Below are 21,750 nucleotides of genomic sequence, written 5' to 3'. Positions count from 1 at the left end.
ATGATACCTACCCTTATTATTTTTCTTCCTCATAGTTAGTTGAAACTGTAACTGTAATTCTAATCCTCTGGTGGCAAACAGCTGAAATTAAACTAGACTAGCTAGTCTAAACAATCACTGGTAAGTTTGCTTTCCTTGTTTGATATCTCGTTGTGTAAATGCTTGTTGTTATGTTGTCGCGAATTTAGCATTTAGTCTTAAGAGGGCTCGGGACGGTGCTTTCTTCATACAAACGTAGGGTAATTACTACAATGGCCCCGATTCTCTAGTCTCTCTCTAAACTAAATTTAGAGTATCTGCATCCTTTTCTTTTTACTAATGCTAAAAAAGGAACGGAACATGACTTTCACATTTAAAGACTCTAAATTTTAGTGCACAATACAAATTTAAACAGTAGGTTCGCGAGTGCGTGCTAAAATCACGGGTTTTACCATCTAAAAATTAAATTTAGAAATGTCAAACTGCTTCTGTCCTTTTCATATTACAATAGTAAGAAGAGGGTGCGAATACTCTAAAATTAGGTTGTGCTTAGAATTGGTGCCATTATTTGAATACGCTCAAAACTAAGTATTATATCGATTTATATCGTCATTATCTAGGTTTATTGAAAAAACATTGAAAAAAATATTGATTTTAAAGTTACGAGCCTAAAAAGATTTCTATTTTAACACTAAATTTATGACAACTTTAGGAAAGAATTTAACAATAGACATATTTTAATTATTCATTAGTTGAAATAATTATACTTTGTAAACATAACTTCAGTAGTTTTTTCTCAAAAATACTTTTCCTAAACCCTTTTCTCCCGCTTGATTTCGGTGAAAATCATCGTGCCTCTTACCTTCCTCATACAGTGTCAAGTGAAAAGCAAACAGATTACCCACGTGCGCTGCCAATTTCGGTCGAGCGTACTGCGTCACCTTAACTCTTACAACTGGTATCCACGGTTCGACACTACTTTTCAAAACATATCTATAATACGCGACAGGTCGACATGACAATCGGGATGGGGACGCTCCGCATACCCGAACAGCCCCCGCGCTAATCCGGTGCGGGATAGCGCGAGTGACGTGCGGGTGTGTGGGGCGTCCTCCCGCCTCATACCCCGATTACCATCTCGACCTTTCGCGTGCTATAGGTACGAGTGTTAAGTGAGTAAATATTTGCATGCCATTGTATGGCAAATGTAGTGATACTAATTAAGTGAATTGTAAGACATCTTTCTTAACCTACATTTTAAGCAAATAAAAATATTGAATGATTGAATGATTGATAGTTATTTTTTAAAGTCTCACATAAACGGAAAGTTTAGCTCCTAACGATCATCAGTCATTACCCAGCACGACCCATCTTATAAATTCCGAAAGGGTGTTTGTTTGTTGGTTTGTCATTCAATCACGCCGCAACGAAGCAACAGATTGGCGAATTTTTTTGTATTGATATAGTCAAAGACCTGGAGAGTGACATATGTTACTTAAAATCAAAGAGTTCCTACTAAATCCACACGGACGAAGTCGCGAGCGTCAGTAATAAGTTAAATAAAATTTGGAAAATATTGTTCTTTAAACCTATTGTGAGGAATCGTCCTGCATGCATGCGAGAGTCGAGACCCATGCTTTTTAGTGGGGTGGCAACCCATTGGTTTAGATAATAAGTATATCTACCTACTTATGATAGTAGCCAGCCCAAGAACAAGGCATACCTAGATGATAGAATTGGCCGACTCAAAAGGCAGTATATAGGAACAAAACTAGCTAGTATTCTCTAGGTATTTAATTATGGCTATTCAGTGCCACGTCTTTGTTTCTATGCCTATCGAGGGTGGTCATTGTCTTACCATGGTATACCTATGCCACTCCCACTATCGCGATAGGTTCATTTACAATACATACAATAACCATTGTTACCATAAATGGATAAAATGTATTCAAGCGATCTAAAGAGCTAAAATTGAATGAATTTACTTACTGAAAAAATAACATTAACATATCTATGTTAATTTAAACTACGTTAAGGTACCAAATAATTTGGTGGCACCTGCAGATAATGACTATAGGTGCTGTCAGGTAAAAAGAGCTTTGGACTGGTGAAATCCTACTGGTGAAAAAGTTCATGTTTCTAGGTCAACGGGAAGTACAGCTATAGGTTTTTTTGACAGACACGACAGATGGACAGACAGACACACAACGTAGTGATCCTATAAGGGTTCTTTTTTCTTTTTGAGGCACTGAACCCTAATAAATCAACTATTCTATACATAATAAGGTATACTTTGACACAAGTAACCTTTATCACTGGTTGCTAGTCAGAGGAACTTTTCCAATTACGGACTCCGTCAAGTGACCGCCCCTACCCCGCCCACCCCCCAGGACTGCCGCACAAAGAAGTTTTAATTGCTAGCCTTCGTTTTAGCAATCCCCCGAATGGACACTATTTAGAACCTTATTCATTACAGTGTGCTTAAATTTAATGTTAAATGTACTTACGTAACATTTGATTGCGTTATGTACACGACTAACGGCCGAAATCAATAGTTAATTACTAATATAATACCTAATAACAATAAACTAAATTAAGTAGTACTTAGCAACGTAAGCAACGTTGTTATTTTATCAGAAAAGACCAGATTTTTTAAACAAGGAACAACGTTGTATAGTAGCTAAGTATGCGACAGGTCGAGATACCTACTGCACACAACGTTGCAACTTGCACTACAGCTATAGTACGCGACATGTCAAGACTGGGGGAGGTCCCGCACACCCGCACGTCACCCGCACTATCCCGCACTGGGATAGCGCGGTGGCTGTGCGGGTGTACGGGGCGTCCCCACCCCGATTGGCATTTTGACCTGTCGTGTACTATACCTGAGTAACGACAGATTTCAGATAGGATTGATTACCTACTAAGTATTATTAATTTTCCTTATGAAGAAAAAGTGGATTAGAATGATTCAGTTTAGGGACAAAGCGGAATTTTTTGTGCGGAATAAGACGCGCGAAATTCCGCACGACGCGACGGTGTTGTATAGTAATGAAAGATTATGCGTTTTCCCGCAACACTGCCCGATTGACACGCAACTTTGGTTAGCTGTCCAAACAATAATACCTATAGGTAGGTATATATATATATATATATACCTAACCAAACTAATATCTACCTATCTATAAAATCCACTAGGTATTATTAATTAGCGCTAATCTAATCCTATAGCATTTAGAATCAAGCGTGATTGTGGTACCTGCCTAACTAAATTATGGTATTCGCAGGTAGGTTTATAATAGGTATAATATATAGTAGGTATCTTATAGTAAAAAGAGTCACCTTATAAATTCGATCAGGTAAATTCTTCAGGTAAAGTCTCGGTAAAGTGATAATTTAATCTATCATAAATTAACTAAAATTAATCAAGTATCAAACGAATATTAAGTAAGTACTTAGGTGCATAGCTAAGCATAGCTTTTATATAATATGTACCAACCTACTCTACATAAGCTGGGGGGATGTCTAATTTCATTCTGAGGAGGGTCGAGGAAAACTCGAAAACTAATTTTAGTTACAAAAGCAAATATCCTGATAGTAAGGGGGTGCCTTTGTTTCCCTCGCAAATAACAACTGGCAATGAAAAGGTATTTGGAGTTTGAAATTTAATTATTATCATGTACCGTCTGTGCATGATAGATAGATATTCCCAGGTTTGAAGATGTAGGTATGAATAGAGTGATTAGACAAAAAAATCAGCATTTATAAAAGAAGATCATCACTGGGCTGACATCCTTTGTCTGTCATGTGAGATTTTACTATAATAATATGCTTATTACAACAAAATAAAATTCATGTTTGGCAGCTACTTAGCTTATGAAGGAAAACATCGCGAGGAAGCCTGCATGCCTAAAACTTCTCCATAATGTCCTCAGAGGTACCTATGTGAAGTACCTACACCAATCCACACATGGACATTGCGGTGGACTGTTAGATATTTTCTAAACAAATGAAATGAAAAATTCAACCCCTAAGGGGGTAAAATAGGGGTTTGAAATTTGTTTAGTTCACGCGAATGAAATATTAAGCATAAGCTAGTCTACCTATATATATAAAATCAAAAGCTGACTGGCTGACTGACTGACTGATCTATCAACGTACAGGTCAAACTACTGGACGGATCGGGCTGGGCATCTAACTGCATTTAGATATATATTATGCTAAGAAAGTATTTTTGAAAATTCAACCCCTAAGGGGGTAAAATAGGGGTTTGAAATTTGTGTAGTCCACGCGGGCTTAAGCTAGTTCTACTATATAGGCAAAACTGACTACTACCTTTTCAAAGCTCATCCGCTTAAGCAATTTTGACGAAATTCAGTACAGTTAGCTTACATCCCGGGGACGACCATTAAGGTACATTTTGTTCCTGAAAATGAAAGAGTTCCCAAGGGATTTAAAAAACTCCTACACTTCTTCCTTTACAACCTCTCCCACTGGCAAAGGTCCCTAGTGTAAATCTCTTATTGAGATAAGTGCTTTCATGTCCACTTCTTTTCCTTTTCTTTTTAATGTTACATTTTGGCATGAATAAATAAAATAAAACAAAAACATCTGGACGAAGTCGCGGGCCTCATCCAGTTTAATATACCATCGTTAAGAAAATTACCATTACATTCGTCCCATTCTTCTAAAGGGGGTAGGGGGGTATTCATAGATGGCGGAGGGTCTTAATTTTACTGTATTAGCAAGTCTTGCTCCCTAGGCCATTAATCGCGAAGGGTCCACCGGGTTGTTGACCCCGAATTAAGATGAGAAGATAGGGTGAAGGCGATCGTTACGTTGCGCATCTAGAAAGGGGTCCGGTTTCACTTGGGTGAGGTCCACTTTGAATTTTCTAATCTATAATAATATGAAAAAAGTTGTCCTGACTGACTGACTGATCAGCGCACAGTCTAAGCCCTCAAGGGGATTAGAAACTTAAAATTTTGATACATAGGTACTTAATAGTTTTCTTTTATCCTATTGTTGCCAAAATTATAAAAAAAAAATCTCAGTAGGTACCTACGTATTGTTAAAATTTCAAGTTTCCAGTACCCGCAATCCCACTCCTAGGAGATTACATAGGGTGCCATCGCTGCACTTTCCGCATTCTCGATGCGTTGCCGTCATTCCAGCACCTTGGGACCCAACGTCTATCGGTTTGTCGAATCATATTGTGCCCCGGCTAAGCCACTACAGTCTCGCAACCCGGTGGCTGTTGGGCTATGTCAGTTAGGCTGTAGGTCTAAATAGTATTCATAAATAAATTGCGAAAAAGTACCTATAATATTATTTTATGATCTCTCATTTTATTAAACTAACATGAAGTTATATAAAGTATCTACCTACACAGAGTAAACGGCGTTTGTGTGAAGGTAGGTGAAATGCGGGCAAGATAAATAACACGGGCTATCGTCGAGCTATCCAACTTTGTAAATTACTTTCTCAGGCACATACCTATGTACCGCTCCAATGCTAGTGCCTAGCTATCATTATGTTGTTCCAGTTGTATAATCCTTGTACCCAGGTACTATGATGTATATTCTGGTCTTATACTCATTGATATCGGAGGAATTATCTACCCCTTAAATATATCTGTGTGCTTATATAGGTACTTACTATTCTAATGAAAATTTGCAAGCCGAATAATAATGTGGTAGAAAATATTACAATAAAACTTAAAGCTAGCCTTGTCTAATACAAATCATGCCCGCGCGCGTGCCAAAAATACTAGGTGCATTTCCGCGCTGGACAGCTAGGCTGATCCGTTGCGCAAAGAATAGCCAGCCCTTCTGTCGCCAGATGCTTGCCGTTTTCAGCTGTTTCTGCTGCAACTCCCGGTCTTGATGCTGTCTCCCTTATGTGATAGTGATGTCAGTTCTGTGTACATTAATTACCTGTGACTGTAGGTACATGTTTTTTTTTGTTATCAATTCAAATATCTTATGTAGGGGGTTTATGTAGGGTTATTAACTAAAAATAACTTTTTTTCAACTTAGATATCTATAGCTACCTACGTTGCTTTAGCCTCTATAAAGTTCAGTTCTTTATTTCAAGTCATACGATCGTAAACCGGTAGTCGGTTATGTAGGTAGGTAGGCAGATCCTTTATATGACATTCGCAGCTGTATAATATCGACATAATTATTATATAATGTATAAGTACACGATGATACAATCGAAATAATACAATATCTACTAATTACAAATACACGATGACTCGCCAACATTTATATTGTTCGTAACATTTATATTACAAAACTCTCCTGCCGACGAAATTGCGAGAAACTATAACTAGAAAATAAAGCGTGGAACGTACATAATGCCACTAGAAGCATATACCTACCTACCGTGTACACAGAGATAAGCGCCTATAGAGCAACATACCTAGTAAATACAGCAGTCGTCATAAAGCACCCCACTAAGATGGACTTTCGAGTCGAGCGTTTGTCGCGTCCATGGAATTAGAAAGTAGGTAGGTACTTATAGTACGTACTAATGCTTAATAAATTTATGGTGGCGTCAGTGACGCCGTGACAGAGCGGCAAAGTACTCTGCCAATGCAGAAAACACTGACGCATCGCTAAGATGACGTAACTACAGAATACAGAGTTCACTATAACTTGGTCCTTGACACTATGTTGGCACTACTGCTTTATTGCTTTATTCTTTCGAATTTAGGGTTTATTATTGTGTGAACTGCAATAGTTATAAAGAACGGCCTGTACATATATCGCATATTACATTAATCTGCCGGGCTCTGCTGTGGCGTCACTGACGTCACCATAAAACTATTAAGTACCCTACTAGTACCAGAGGACGCGATAGACGCTCGACTCGAAAGTCCACCTTTAAATTGCCTCAACTTGACAAAGACACCAGTCTTGTTTTTTGTAGTTTAAAATCGATTTTGAAGTTTAAGACCTTTATAAAAATTGTGGTGGTGTCTCGTTTGGTGAGCACATGAACACTATCAGTTTTTGAATGTTGAATGTTATTATGTCGCTTTGTCGTCGCGGCATTACTGACACCAGAGACGCTCGACTCGAAAGTCCACCTTTAGGTGCTCTAGAACTGTGATATCTCCATGTCGCGCACTATCGCACATAACCGTAGTTTCCTACTGCGTCACAGTTTTCTAACTTCTTTGCATTCAAAAGCAGAAATTGATCCACGGATACCTAGTGACATACCTTTTTTTTATATTACGTAGGTACCTACTCGTATAAATATCTAGATCTGATTCTAAATGACATAAAGTACGACTGATTGTCTTTGTCAGGTTGAAGCCATTTTAGACGCTCTAGAAGTGTGACATCTCTATGCCGCGCACTATCGCACGTAGCCGTAGTTTCTTACTGCGTCGGAGTTTTCCAACTCATTTGCATTCAAAAGCAGATAGTGTTGATGCGCTGATACCGAGCGAGCATACCTTTGTGGTTTCTATATAGTCTAGAAAGTTCTAGAGCTCCAGTTCCGCTAGAGTGGCAGCAGTTGGCAACTTTTACTACAAGTTGGCGTAATGCTGCGGCAAAAAGCGCTCACGCTAGGTTTAACAATTACCTAAGCAGCGCAAAGTTTTGAGTTTGTTTATTCCGTTTTTGTATGCGCATGTACCTACGTACATTGTTGTTTGTAACTGTTATGTACAGCTCGGTTTGTTACATAACGGAAACTGTATCAAGCAAAGGAGTATATAGAGCAGAAACGTTCTAAATTAAAATTGCGTACATCCCTACCTAACTCCATATTATTAACTTTTAATAGATTTACCAGCTGATGCCCGAGACTTCGTCAGTGGTGAATTAGGATTTAGGTAAGTATAAACCCAAAAGAAACTTTTTGATATTCCGGGACAAAAGTGACCTATGTCACTCTCCAGGTCTTCAACTACTTATAGTCATACAAATAATCACGTTGATCCGTTACCTTAAATCAAAAAACCAACTAAGCGCGAAAATGCAGCCAGTATCCTTATCAACATTCCACGTGGGCATGGTTTGTACAGAAATTAAGTAAAGCTAGCTTTATTGTGACTTTTTCAATAAAAATAGTGATGGAATTATTAAATATGGAAAATTTTGATAAGTAGGTAAATGTTACTAAAAAAATAAAAATAAAATATCACGGTCATCGATATGTGATTATATCATTATAGATAGGCCTTATCTATTAATTATCATCACTACTAAAAATGTAGATGAAATAATGTGAGAGTCCTTTGCCCTTGTTTGTTTGTCTCTTAATCACACCGCAACCAAAATATCACGATACTGTATTATACGATAGTTTAACAAATCTCAAATCTTAATGAAACTCTGAATGAAGCTCAATGCAATGGATAATTCTAATTCAGTATTTAAACTAGCTCTGTTTCGCCTACGCCTAAACGTGGCCTGCAAATAAATCGGTTGTCGGCATTGCATTAGGCAGGGACGATTAAAACTGCCGGAACACACTATGTTTTCAATTACGGAAGGCTCGCGAGATATTCGCTTCCTATAGGGCTGTCAGTGTACAAATCTAAGGATTTTTTATATAGAGATAATTTTGAACTAGATGATGAATGAATGAATATACTTTTTCACTTCTCATGCTCGTAAAGTTGTTCTTTATGCCGGCTGTAAGCGGACTAACTGCTTTTCATACCTTGTGGGTTTATAGGTAGTAAACAAGAATCTATCTGATGACACATGGATGACACAAATATGTACCTAATTTCTATAGTGCCAGAACATTTTGCACTTATGATGAGGTTGTATGCTTAGGTCTTACAAAATTGCTCAAATTTCACTTTAGATATTATATGTACTTTTAATATTATTATTGTTTTATTCCCTCGCAATCGAAGTGAAAAGCAGAGTTTTAGTAAAGCCAGTTCTCCTACTCCTACATATATATATAACTTAACCATAAACCCATTTTATTCTCGATTTAAATATCTGCCCTCGCCTTCGGCTCGGTTAGATAAACGTCTTGCAATGGCTTGTTTTATGCTGTTATTATACAATCTACTATTATTGTACACCACAAAATTATTACAGAAAAACACACACAAAGTAAAACAAAAATATAGGCGGGCACAATGATGATGCTTTGATGATGATTATGATGCAAATTCATCGGCGTGTAATTTAGTTATTTAAGAAAATCGCGTGGAAGCTTTGATTTTCCGGAATAAAAAATTGTCTTCGTTCATTTTCAAGCTGCAAACTGTCTCTGTATCAAGTAAATGAAGGCAACAATGTCATCCATGTGGATTAACGTATTTTACAAATCCCGTGGGAATTTTTTGTTTCTCTGGGCCCAAAAGTAGCCTTTGTCCATCTCCAGGATGCAAGCTATCTCTGAAATCGAATTGAAGCCATCGAAATCATAGCATGAATTTAGTGATCTAAAGTTAAAAAATAGTGATATGCTCGTAGCGTCGTATTTCACTACAAATACCTTAGTATACCCCTGGATTACCAAAAATGATTAAGAGTTTATTAAGTAAGTAGGTATAATAAGTTACTGTCCATCTTGTTTGCAGAGCCAGGCGTTCTTCGCATGATTTTCTCACTCAAGACAACTTCAGCACAACCAGTCCCGCTTCCCGCAAAGCTCCTCATTTTTCAGCAGCAGTCAACCAAGGTTAGTTTTTTTTTTTGCTTATTTTTGTGCTTCCGGGCAAAGGTGGATTTAGGTTTTATTAAATTATGTGGGAACTCTAATGATTTCCCGGGGTAAAAAGTATTAATGAAAATCTACCTACCTAATAAATTATCTCATTTTAAACATAGGTAGGTATGTATAGTACGTGACAAGTTGAGATGGCAATCGAGGAGGGAACGCCTCGCACACCCGTAGAGCCCCCGCGCTAACCCGGTGTGGGCGAGCGAGGGTGATGTGCGGGTGTGCGGGGCGTACCCCTGCCTTATACAGCTGCCAACTCAATTTGTCGTGCATTATAGTATCAAAGGCTGTTGACTTTCTAAAAAATAAAATGTGTAATAGGTATTATGTTACACTAGCTGACCCATCGATATTTCACTATACTTTAATAAATAAATAAATAAATACCCAGTTATTTGGGACCTTAGCGCACAGTTCACGGTACAAAACATAACAAAAAAAAAACGTACAGAAAAACTACAAAAATAGTAAGTCTACGTACGGCTTTCCACGCATTTCAACCGAGAAAACCACCGCCATTACGTAGCTCTGATACATGGTGTACGTCTGTACGTGTACAGAGGCGGCGATCTTCTCAGTTGAATTGCATGGAATTACAATAATATTAATCTAAAAAATAACTCTCTAACTCAATTTATAAACACAACAGCGTGTTTGTTTGTTGGTTTGCCATTCAATCACGCCATAATGGATCGACCGGTTTTTAGCATGGATATACTTAGTTGAAGACTTTTAAGAGTGACATACCTATATAGGGCAATTTTTATAAAAAAAAAGATTTATTAATACCGGAGACTAAAGATAAGTACTGGTACGAATCAGCTGGCAACCCTGTTTATAGGGCGGCACGTTTCTCGCATGCCTTTGTCACCATTCCATCAGAGCCCGCGCCGTCCAACACCATGGCTCGCTTTTGGCTGCCAATCCTTTCCACCAAGTTTATATTACATTGAACTCTCGGCTGTGGTTTCGCCTGCTAGATTTATCATCATCATGATCAACCCATTACCGGCTCACTACAGAGTACGGGTCTCCTCTCAGAGTTCTCACTCAGGGTTTTGGCCATAGTCTAGTATGGAAGCGTGGTTTGCACTGCTGGATTCCACATACTTGCTGATTTGAAACCTCCAGATTGAAATTCTGGTGTTTGCGAATTTCAATCGCTTTGCGCACTAGTCTGGTATATACTGGCGGTCTGTGGAGAGAACTCGAGGATTGTGGAGTTCAATCCAATAATGTTCAATCCAAAATATGTCGTTAAACCATTAAATAAGCTTACTATATTCGTAGGGTTCATATACCTGAATCTGCCCAAACTACAACTGAGGGATGCAAGGGTGACTCCACAAAAGGCGAATTACGTAAATTAGTCAAACACACACATTTTCACCAACACATGCGTCTGTACCGCACCATTCACTTTGCTGGCGTTACATTGAAATAGATTTTCTGGATGAAATTGTCAGATTATTCGGTATAGCATTTCTATACAATCTATAATAATTCATTCAATTTTTCTTATGGACTGGACTTTGGTATGCAGGTTATCATAATAATTTAGAACATATCACGAACCTTTATGAGTAGGGGTTTATATTATACTAGCTTATGCTTGCCACACCGCCGAAAGAGTTGGTTCCACTGTAATTAAATAGAGAGGATATTTTTGAAATAGGACCATCGTAGGTCACTTCTAGAGTTAAAGTAATTATCGCTATCCATGTACAGCCCAACACACACAGAGCAAGTCCAAAGATAAGAGTAAAGGGTCGAGCAAGGATACGGCAATAATGAATCCGGGAGTCACAATTAAATAGGGGAAGTGCGTACGGACGATCTTAGAGGAGTAATCTAAGGGATGAACAGAGAGGGTTGTGGGGGCGGGCCGCCTACACATTAAAATGCCTATCTTAAAGGGTGTTGAAAATGTTGGGAATAGAACATTGGATTTTGGGGTGTTTATTTGTAAGCAGCTGTTTTAATTAAATTATAAACGGTCATGTTATAGCTGAAATTACGTTAGCTATTATATTTTAAACAGCACTGACTTATCCCGGCTTCGTTCAATTGGAATTTCTAATAATCCTTTCTCACTTATTAAAAAAAACTACGTATAGATATAAAAATGAAAACATGAAGTTCTCATGCATATCCGTAATCAAGCTACGACATAATATTTAACAATTCGCATATATAGGTACCTAACTGCTAAGCTATCTCGCGCACCGCTTTGGAAGCTGGCCAAATCACTGTATCTTGAAGTTTTCCCGTCTAACTTGTGATTTTACATTATGCTGTATAATATGAAAATTAAGTTGAGTTACCAAAAATATAATTTCAAACTAAAAATAATAATTTTCTCATACAATAAAAATAAAAGTCACTGGCTGACTCATCAACCCTCGCCCAAATCTTTGGAACTATAGAAATCTATAATTTTGCATAAATTTCCTTTATGATGTAGAAGGAGCCAGTGCGTGCCAGACCTTCGTTATTTTATAAAAGCTGAAAGTTTCTCTGCGTATTGTCCCCAGCACAGGGAGGAACGATCAGTGACTATGAAGTTTGGATCATGGTGGCTTTGGGAGATAACAGGTAATAAAGGTGTAAAAAATCTTAAGTAGGTACAAGTATAAAGTCTAATTCTTATATTTTCTTCGGAATAGGACCTAAGTACTTAAGTACCTATTAGAATCACCATCACGTCATGCATTGCCAGCAGCAGACACTTAGTATGGTGGCAACCCTCTGCCAGACGCCCTTAAAGCAGGTTGTGTAAGTCTAAACTTAAATGAAATGAATGAAATGAAAATCTTTTTTATTCGTATAAACTTTTACAGGTGCTTACGAATAGTCGGATGCATCTACCACTTAACTTTGTAAGTGTTCCTTTAATTAACTGACATTAGTTACAAATATGCATGCATTATCCAACGCTTCTATTCGAAAATCGACGCGTAAACATTCGGTGCAAGGGATTTGTGTAGGTGTTAGAAATACTCGCTTCATTAGTCATGCTCTGAGCCATTGAACTGAGCGCTCTGGGATCAAATCATGAAAATCAAACGTTATTTTTTTTCCTTTAATTATCAATATTAACGCGGAAAATTATGCTCAGTGATTATAGACTTAGGTAAATCTTTGACTACTTAATGTGAATATATCCAAGAGTCAAAATGATCTTATATCTGCTTAAATTTGTGAAAATGAAAGAATACACAGCAGATATACTTCATGTCAAACTTATGACAGGCCTTTTTTTGGGTCGGGGGTTAAAAGGGAAGGAAGGGCATTCCGAACCAGGTGTACCTACCTAGATTCTTTTGACGATCCAAAATCACTTGTGAAAGTTTTTTTTTAATACAAAATTCTCCTTTTTCTATTTGTTCGAAATGCACGTAAATAACGGTAGGAACACATAAATAACGAAGGGATTTGTTAGGTGTTAGAAATGCTCGCTTCATTGGTTCACTCTGAACCAGTGAACCGCGCGCTCTGAGATCAAAAGATGCGACGCGTCCTCCGAGTGTCAGATGTTATGATGACGTATTGCTTTTGTATTTTTTTATTTTATCTGTGAACCTCTGAAAATGTGATCACTAGGTTTGTTCATTTCGTACAAAAGCTTTTATTTAAAAATGTTATGTTATTTGTTGAGTGGTACGCTGTCGAAAAGCTCTACTTACTAAATATGACTAAATCTTCATTATACTTAAATACCGAAAAAATATCTAATTATGGATAGTGATGATAAGCATAATTTCATTATGCATTATATTTAGATTCAATAATTGTCAATATTAAATAGGTAGGTAATTGTCAAGCTTAGTTTTTGAAAAAAGATCCTCTTTTACTTAATTGACACTCGAAAATTAGATAGATTCGGTGGCCATTGGGAAGAGCCACCGCATGACCATCTCAGCCTGTCGCGTACAATAGGTACTTACCAATGCCAAAAAATTCATATAGTTCCACATTAGCACGCTCAATTTGACAGTCCATCGTCATTCAACTTTAGATAAAGCTGTCGTCAAAGGCAAGAAATAAATCAACAATGTACAGTACACGAAAAAAAAAGAGAAACCCAACTAAAACTGGAACTCTTGATTTATTTTTGTGACATGGTTGTAGATACTATTCATTATACCTATATCCTTCTTCCTTTCTTCTTCATGACCAACCTATCACCGGTCCACTACCGAGTCTTCTATCAGGTCTCCTCTCAGAATGAGATGGGTGTAGCCCATAATCTGCCACGCTGCTGGTCCGGTGTGGATTGGCAGATTTCACACACTTTTGAGAACATTATGGAGAGCTCTCAGGCATGCAAGTTTCCTCACGATATTTTCCTTCATCGTTTAAAGCAAGTGATATTTAATTGCTTTAAACGCACATAATTCGAAATTAGAAGTGCGTGCCCGGGATCGAACCCCTGACCTCCAGAATAGAAGGCAGACGTATTAACCACTAGACTATCACCACTATCCATCATATTTATGTATTTTATTTTTTAATGAAGGTTATGTTGTATATCAACGTGAAAAATACGATTGCGACCGTAAGTTGCGAGATTCCTTCGTAAACGTTAAAACATGCCCTAAAAAATAGTCAATGCAATTTGAAACCAACGAAGCACTTATAAGAATTAATTAAAAGTGGCAACATCGAGATGGGAATCGCTTCCTCTTGACGCTGTCCTTTTGCGTCATTTCCTCTCCAGTGAGATCCAATCAATTTTATCCGACAAGACGTCATGTTCTGTTTATATTTCCTAGCCCGTAAGTTACCCTTTTAACTTGCGTTGAAGCTAAACTTTTAATTGCTTTAATATTATGGAGATTGGTACGTGCTAACCAAAAGGTATGTTCTATTAATTATATTAATTAATTAAGCAAGAACTAAGTTAAATTTAAAATTCGCAATTTTTTTCCTTGTTCAAACTTTCTTCAAAAGTGCTCGATAATTTAGGTACCTAGTTTTTATTTAAAACATAACTAAATAGTTAGTTTCAAAAGTTGTTTTAAAAGTGCTCTTTTTTCTAGTTTTTATACTGGGAAAATGATCAGGGTAAAAGCTGAGTAATTTTTTCTTGGTACTTACTTAATCTGTGCCCAAACATTGGTTTCTTCATATATTTTTTTTAGTGGCCCATTAAATTAGGATGGGTAGCCCAAAATGCTTTTTATCTTGTTGAAGAGCCCCGTAAAATCATCCAGGACCATCAGCCGTATGATTATGTGCCTAGGAATATATTTACATATCCTTACGCATAGCTGCTAGCTCAGGTTTTTGATGTTTTATTTAAAAAAAATAAGAAATATTAAAATAAAAACAAAAACAAGATGGCCGAAAGCACTTGACGGATAACGTAAGCCGTGCATCATTACACTAGCGAAACCGTCCGGATCAATACAGTCGGCGCAAAACTTAAATTCGTCCCCCCCAAGAAGAAGGCTGGCCAAATTCGTATGTTAATACACCCCCACCCCCTCTCTTTACTTGCACCCTCCACCCTCCGCCCGAGGGAACGGACCGAACTATTATAAAGGGTAGCACGAAAGTTAGATTAATGATGTTAGAAGCTGACCAGAGTACAGTCGCAAGGGCTCATGGAACTTTAGATTTAATCACCTCAGAAATGAAACTCAAAAAAATATCTTTTCTAGAACTTATTGTCTTTTGACTGAGCAAAAGCCTCCCCCAGACGTCTGTACTACTTCCTTTTCAATTCATTGCCTAATTCAGGTTACTTATTTATCCAATTTTCGTTTTGGCTGTTAAGTCGATGATATATTTTTTTATACGAAAATTTAACTCGTGTTAAATTAATTAAGCTCATTCGTCTCAATAAGAATATATTTTCTGATCTCCACCAAATTATTTCACTATTTTCTTTGAGGCGATTTGCTTACAACACGTACGGACTCGTACACATAAAAACTTAGTTGGTTTCTTAAATAGGTATATACCTACACACAGTGGCGTGCACACGGTTTGAAGCCAGGGTAGGCAATAGTTAGGTAGGAACCTGTTTACTGGCAGGTCATAATGAAAAATATGCATTGAGCTATTACAACTGGGGTAAGCAGTGCATTTACGCCTCTATGACCTGCACGCCACTGCCTACACAGACATAACAAAATGTTTTGACGATTTAAAAGCACTTACAAAACTTTGTTTGAATAAAAATATTGTCTTCTTAGCGATAGGCCGCCGCCTATTGTTGGTACAGTTTCTTAACGATGTGTATGATTGGTGTATGTTAGGTAGATAGGTATATAAAAAATTGACTTTGTCTCAAGATATTTTTTTTACTAAAATTAAAATAATAATTGCAATTGACAATCTCCTGCCTCTGTACAGTTTCTATCGAGGCTCGGCGGTAAAGTGTGGACGATCTAACTTCGCCTTACACACATGCTCACACCCACACACCCACTCGCTCGTATACCACGTCAGAGTGACGCCGCGAGCTGTAATGTTGAGTTCACATGGGATTATACGTTAAGTCTCCGCACACACGAGGCCACTGTGTCGTGAATTTGAAGAGAAAGTAACCAAAAAGTCGACAATGAAAATAACTATTGTGTACGCTCTCATGATTACCTATCGAACTTTCGAGTTAAAATGACATTAAATCTAATCCATCTGCCTATACGCGTCCACTGCTGGACATAGGTCTTTTCAAGAACGTGCCACCAAACACAGTCCTCCGCCATACAAATATTATGTACAAAATTCACAAGCTACATGCGGCCCAAGCAGCATGTAGCTCTCATTCTTGGCCAAGACATCATCGTGCTGCAGAATTGGATTATAACGGAGCGACAGTCTGACCACAGGTCTTGCTAGATTTTAATTATTATAGCTTGCAGTCCTGTAGCATGCCTCAATATTGCACTATGTTGCTCTGACGTAAACCAGTTTTAAGGTTCATTTACATGATTATTTCAGAGTTCTATAAAATAATGCAAAATTATGGCATGCCACAGAGCCGCATGGTACCTATAGTCCGCGATAGATTGAGATGGCAATCGGGGATCCAGGCGGGGATACGCCTCGCACACCCGCACGTCACCCATTTATAATTATTTAAACACAAACATTACACTAAAGAAACATTTTATCTATTTTGCGTAGTTAAACTCGTAATTCAAAATGAGAGTATGTAATGTAATGATTTTGTATACTTATTACGTCAATAGATAATAATAATAATAAAACATTAAACCAATACACAAAACGCAAATGTGTGCAGTACCCACACTTGCAAAGCTTCTCAAGTGAGCCACCTTCACTACAAACAAAATGTGAATTCAAGCAGTCCATTGTAGGATATGTCAAATCTTTAGATAAGATTCACAATCCCTAAACTTGGTTTGTCCTTCAATAACGTCACAACGGAGTAGTGAATCGACATGATGTTTTGTATTGGTATGTAGTTAAAGACTTGAAGAATGACATCTAAGCTACTTTTTATCCCCGAAAATCAAAGAGTTTCCACGTGATTTTTATCCACATGGACGCGGGCATCAGCTAGTCAATGATAAGTAAATAAAATCTTTGATGATAAATTACGTAGCAACGTTATTATAATGTCAAATATGACCATACAATTTTTGACAAACAACAACGTTGTTTATCGAGATATTGATTATTAATTTCGGTCACAAGGGCGTATTTCTAAATCTCAAAATATTTAACTGCGGTATAAAATAATTATTTACACGTTCCGAAAACAAAAACTGTCAAAACATGCAATTTATTCTCCTGAGTTCAATATTACTTACTTGTCGATGAAAATATTGACCTTGAAGCTAAAGTTACTGAAAATGTTTCTTATAGGAGGTTAGAAACAATCTACTCACTATTAATAACAAAAATCTAATGTTTGATATAAGATTCAACAAACCAGTATCAAGGATCAACGGTCAAGTCATAGGGTAGCAGTCACAAGGTCAGCGCATGCGTAATTATGAGAACGACACTCGCATTATAATTTGAATTGATCTTTGACCAGATCTCACGATGACCGGTTAGGTGCTCAAAAGATTCTGTAGCTCCCCAAAATTAATTCACTTCTCTTTATACTATTTGTTAATTTATGAAATTTTAACGGCGTAGTATCTATAAATTTAAATATTTTCTAGTAAGTATATTTAGTAATTCTTTCTATCTTCTCACGGTACAATGTCTGTGCACCTATATCGACTTTTGGTTTACGTAATAGTTAAGTATTTCTTATCCGAAATTTGAATACAAAATAATATTCACTATGCACTGCGCTGAAGTCCTTTGCAGGTTTTCGGCGACTGATGAGTATAAAACTTTGACTTCGGCCAAACTTTTGACTGCAGTTGCGATTTAATATTTATTATACTACTACATTTATACTTACGTATAATAATATGTTTTATATACTTATTTAATTTTACTAACTAATTTTATTTAGTTACAAAACAAACAATTTTTTTTAATAATATACTTCTTAGGCTAGCTTTTGGTAAATTAGCAAATGATGCAGCCCACGGTAAATCGTACTTTGCTAGAATATGCCTATTCGCTCTTTATTTAAAGGTGACGTAAAAAACAGAAGTCGGAAAGGTATTCCATATTATGCTAAAACGGCAATTAATGAAACGAATCACTTTATGTCTATCCGTGGAAAATTAATATACTAATTTAAAAGATATCTACTCAGCTCATTGGATTGACGAATAATCTAAAAATTTTGCATATACTGTCGAGTCCACGTCCGCCCACATTTCGCGAATTTCTAAACTATGCTCACACTGATATACATATAAATGTATTTACAGCAAATCCTAAATTTGTCCTCTTCTATATCGTCAGACCCTCCCTCGAGTGTACCCACAGTACCTATCTGTGTCTACACGTATTTTAATAATCGATAGAGTTGGAATTTGTGTAATAAATGACTGTAGTAAAAGTATGTAAATTTTATGAATAATGATAAATGTCATTTTTCCTTGCAAATCATCATTGTTAATTGATATGAAATGATCACTACCCAACCCATAAAAAATGCGATAGTGTTTTGTCTGTTGGTTTATTGGCATAATCACAGAAGTCATAATGGCAGATATGCGTGATTTTTTTACATGGTTATATCTTATAGATAACATATTATGTAGTTAAAACAATGGAAAATCAAAGAGTTCCCACGTGATTTTTGAAACTTAAATTCACGCAGACGAGCGATGGCATCAACTAGTATCAACTGGCATCAAATAAATTAAATTTAATAGATTTAAGTTGACCGCATACCTATCATTATTGTATTTACGGAATTTTAAAAACTTAAATCCACGCGGACGAAGTCGCGGTCATCAGCTAATCATTAATAAATTCTAAGAAAATCTTTTCTCTCCTCTCTTGTATTAGGTAGGTATATATAGAACGTGATGACCTCTCTTATCAGGTAGGTTCAGCTACCCATTTTGTACCTAGAATGTCTATTAAATAGACAAAAATTATTTTTGCATATTTTCTAACACTAGAGTCATTAGAAATCTCTAGAGAGTTATAAATAGTTTAATATTCGAAGTTGCCATTAAAACTTGCACTTTTACGATGTAAACTAATTTGAATTCGAGAAGCTAATACTAACTTTAATTATATTCCTGTCATTTAACAGTCTAGACATTATATGCAGTTATAATAATGGACTCTGGAACTATACCTAATACTTAGTTTATAAAAAAGATTTAATTTACCATTTTCTTGTTTTTCATCTTAAGAGTAATTGACTAAAAGAACCGTATTCAAATAAATGTCGTCTAGCCCCAATATTTAATTATTGTTAACTGACGAAATCTGCGATAAACCGATTTAGCTCCCTCCCTGATTCGATTTTCTTTTGGCTAATATAAAACTGTTGCTTAGCTCAATAAAACGACCTATATTCAATCTTCCCGCATAAGTAATAGAAGATAAAATTGGTTAGAATGAAAACCATTTTCTATAATCAAATAGTCTTCATAACCGCCAAGGCATAAATGAAATTATGTAAAAGGGGCTATAATTTTGGGGCTGCTGAAGCTTTTTAAGGATTAGGTACCCATGTAAGGTGTCCATACTCAATTTTTAAATTACTATCAATTCAGCGGCTTTAGAGTAATTGTTCAGGTCAGAAAACTTGACTCCAAAGATAAATGTACTGGTAAAAATCAGGTCAGAATTTAGAAAGTCCAGCGTACTTGTACATAATATAAGTAGAGATTAGTGCTTTAATATCATTCCAAAAATCTTGAAAATTTCTAGCTGTGCTTTGATAGATCACTCATTTAGTTAGTCGGTCAGTCAGTCAGTCAGATGGTTTGTCCTTCAATCACGTCGCTACGGAGCAACGGATCAACGTGATTTTTGGATGGGTATAGTTGAAGACCTGGAAAGTGACATAAGTCTATTTATTATCCCGGAAAATCAAAGAGTTCCCACGGGATTTTTAAAAACCACGTGAACGAAGTCGTGGGATCAGGTAGTTAACTATAAAGCCACCTAGAGTACAGGGTAAAAGTTTTTTTTTTTACTTTAGTTAGGTACCATCTCATCATTAGATACTTTATCACCCGTGCAGTATCAAGCATCAAAATCTACAGTACTTACATGAAACGTCCAGTAAAAATAATCGAAAAAAAAATTTGGTTTCAGATTTGCAGTGCTTCTGGTCTTCTGTTGTTTAATTTGATGAAGGCGAAATTCTGTTATGGATGCACGACTTCTACTGGGTAAGCAAGCATCACTATCCTCACTTCAGTACATCTTTGTTGGTTTGTACTTCAATCACGCCACAATAGAGCACAGATCAACTTGCTTTTTTATATGGATCCCTATAGTTAAATACCTGAAGAGTACCAAAAGTAACATAAGTCATAATGTTACATTATATATTAATGTTATTTTATTATTTATATATTATTGAATAGAAATAGACATTTGAATTATTAAAAACATTTACATGATGAGTATGAGTACACGATGACATTGCAATATTAATGAAATTAGATAATTTAGAAATAATTTTGCACGCCATGTTTGGCAGGATATGTAACTGATTACCTAACTTTTAAGACCCCATGTAAATAATATACATGTACCTACCATATCTGAGCAAAATAAATAAATGATTATGATTATGATTATGATTATGATTATGATCCCAGAAAATTATCACAAAAAAAGTGATGTCAGACAAAGTCGCGGTTATTACTTAACTAGTAATTCAATATAAAAACCAATTAGCAAAACTTTTATCAATCGCATTGACGATCTACATTTTGCAGCGCGCCTGCTACGAGCCTGCGTAGGCGTGTATTTGTGTGGAGCGTCCGCTACGAGCTTCGTGATCTACATTTTGGAGTTACGAAATGTCTACGAGTGTCTACGATTTTCTTCGTTATTAAGCCGCATTTAATATTGGCCCCGATTCTCTAGTCTCTCTCTAAACTAAATTTAAAATATCTGCATCCTTTTCTTTTTACTAATGCTAAAAAAGGAACGGAACATGACTTTCACATTTAAAGACTCTAAATTTTAGTGCACAATACAAATTTAAACAGTAGGTTCGCGAGTGCGTGCTAAAATCACGGGTTTTACCATCTAAAAATTAAATTTAGAAATGTCAAACTGCTTCTGTCCTTTTCATATTACAATAGTAAGAAGAGGGTGCGAATACTCTAAAATTAGGTTGTGCTTAGAATCGGTGCCATTGTTATTATAATCTAAAATAAAAATGTGACTGACTGACTGACTGACTGACTGACTGACTGACTGACTGACTGACTGACTGACTGACTGACTGACAATATAGAATTTAATTTATTGAACAGTTCAATTTGATTTTTTCAGATCGAAGAAACAACAGCCAGGTCCTTACATCTACCACCTCAAATTTTGGGATTTTGCAACATTTTTCTAAGTAAGTACCTATTCTGATAAATGGTGATAAAAAAATCTCAACTCACTAATATTTAGACATGTTATGTTATGCCAATATTGAAGTGCGTGCATATACTGTATTTTTATTTTTTACCC

The 21,750-nt window shown here is 36.5% G+C and overlaps 1 protein-coding gene across 1 annotated transcript in view; it reads left to right on the top strand.

Moving 5' to 3' along the window:
* dsx (transcription factor doublesex) overlaps nucleotides 1-21,750 on the top strand; it is a 439,846-nt gene that overhangs the window by 416,485 nt on the left and 1,611 nt on the right. Inside the window, exons 5-7 of the transcript XR_011237798.1 lie at nucleotides 9,551-9,651; nucleotides 20,368-20,444; nucleotides 21,565-21,634. The gene's annotated coding sequence lies outside the window, so the exon portion shown is untranslated. The remainder of the gene's footprint in view (nucleotides 1-9,550; nucleotides 9,652-20,367; nucleotides 20,445-21,564; nucleotides 21,635-21,750) is intronic.

Source organism: Maniola hyperantus, chromosome 18, assembly GCF_902806685.2.
Source record: "Maniola hyperantus chromosome 18, iAphHyp1.2, whole genome shotgun sequence".
Classification (NCBI taxonomy): Eukaryota; Metazoa; Arthropoda; class Insecta; order Lepidoptera; family Nymphalidae; genus Maniola; species Maniola hyperantus.
This window is presented reverse-complemented; position numbering and strand designations above follow the sequence as displayed.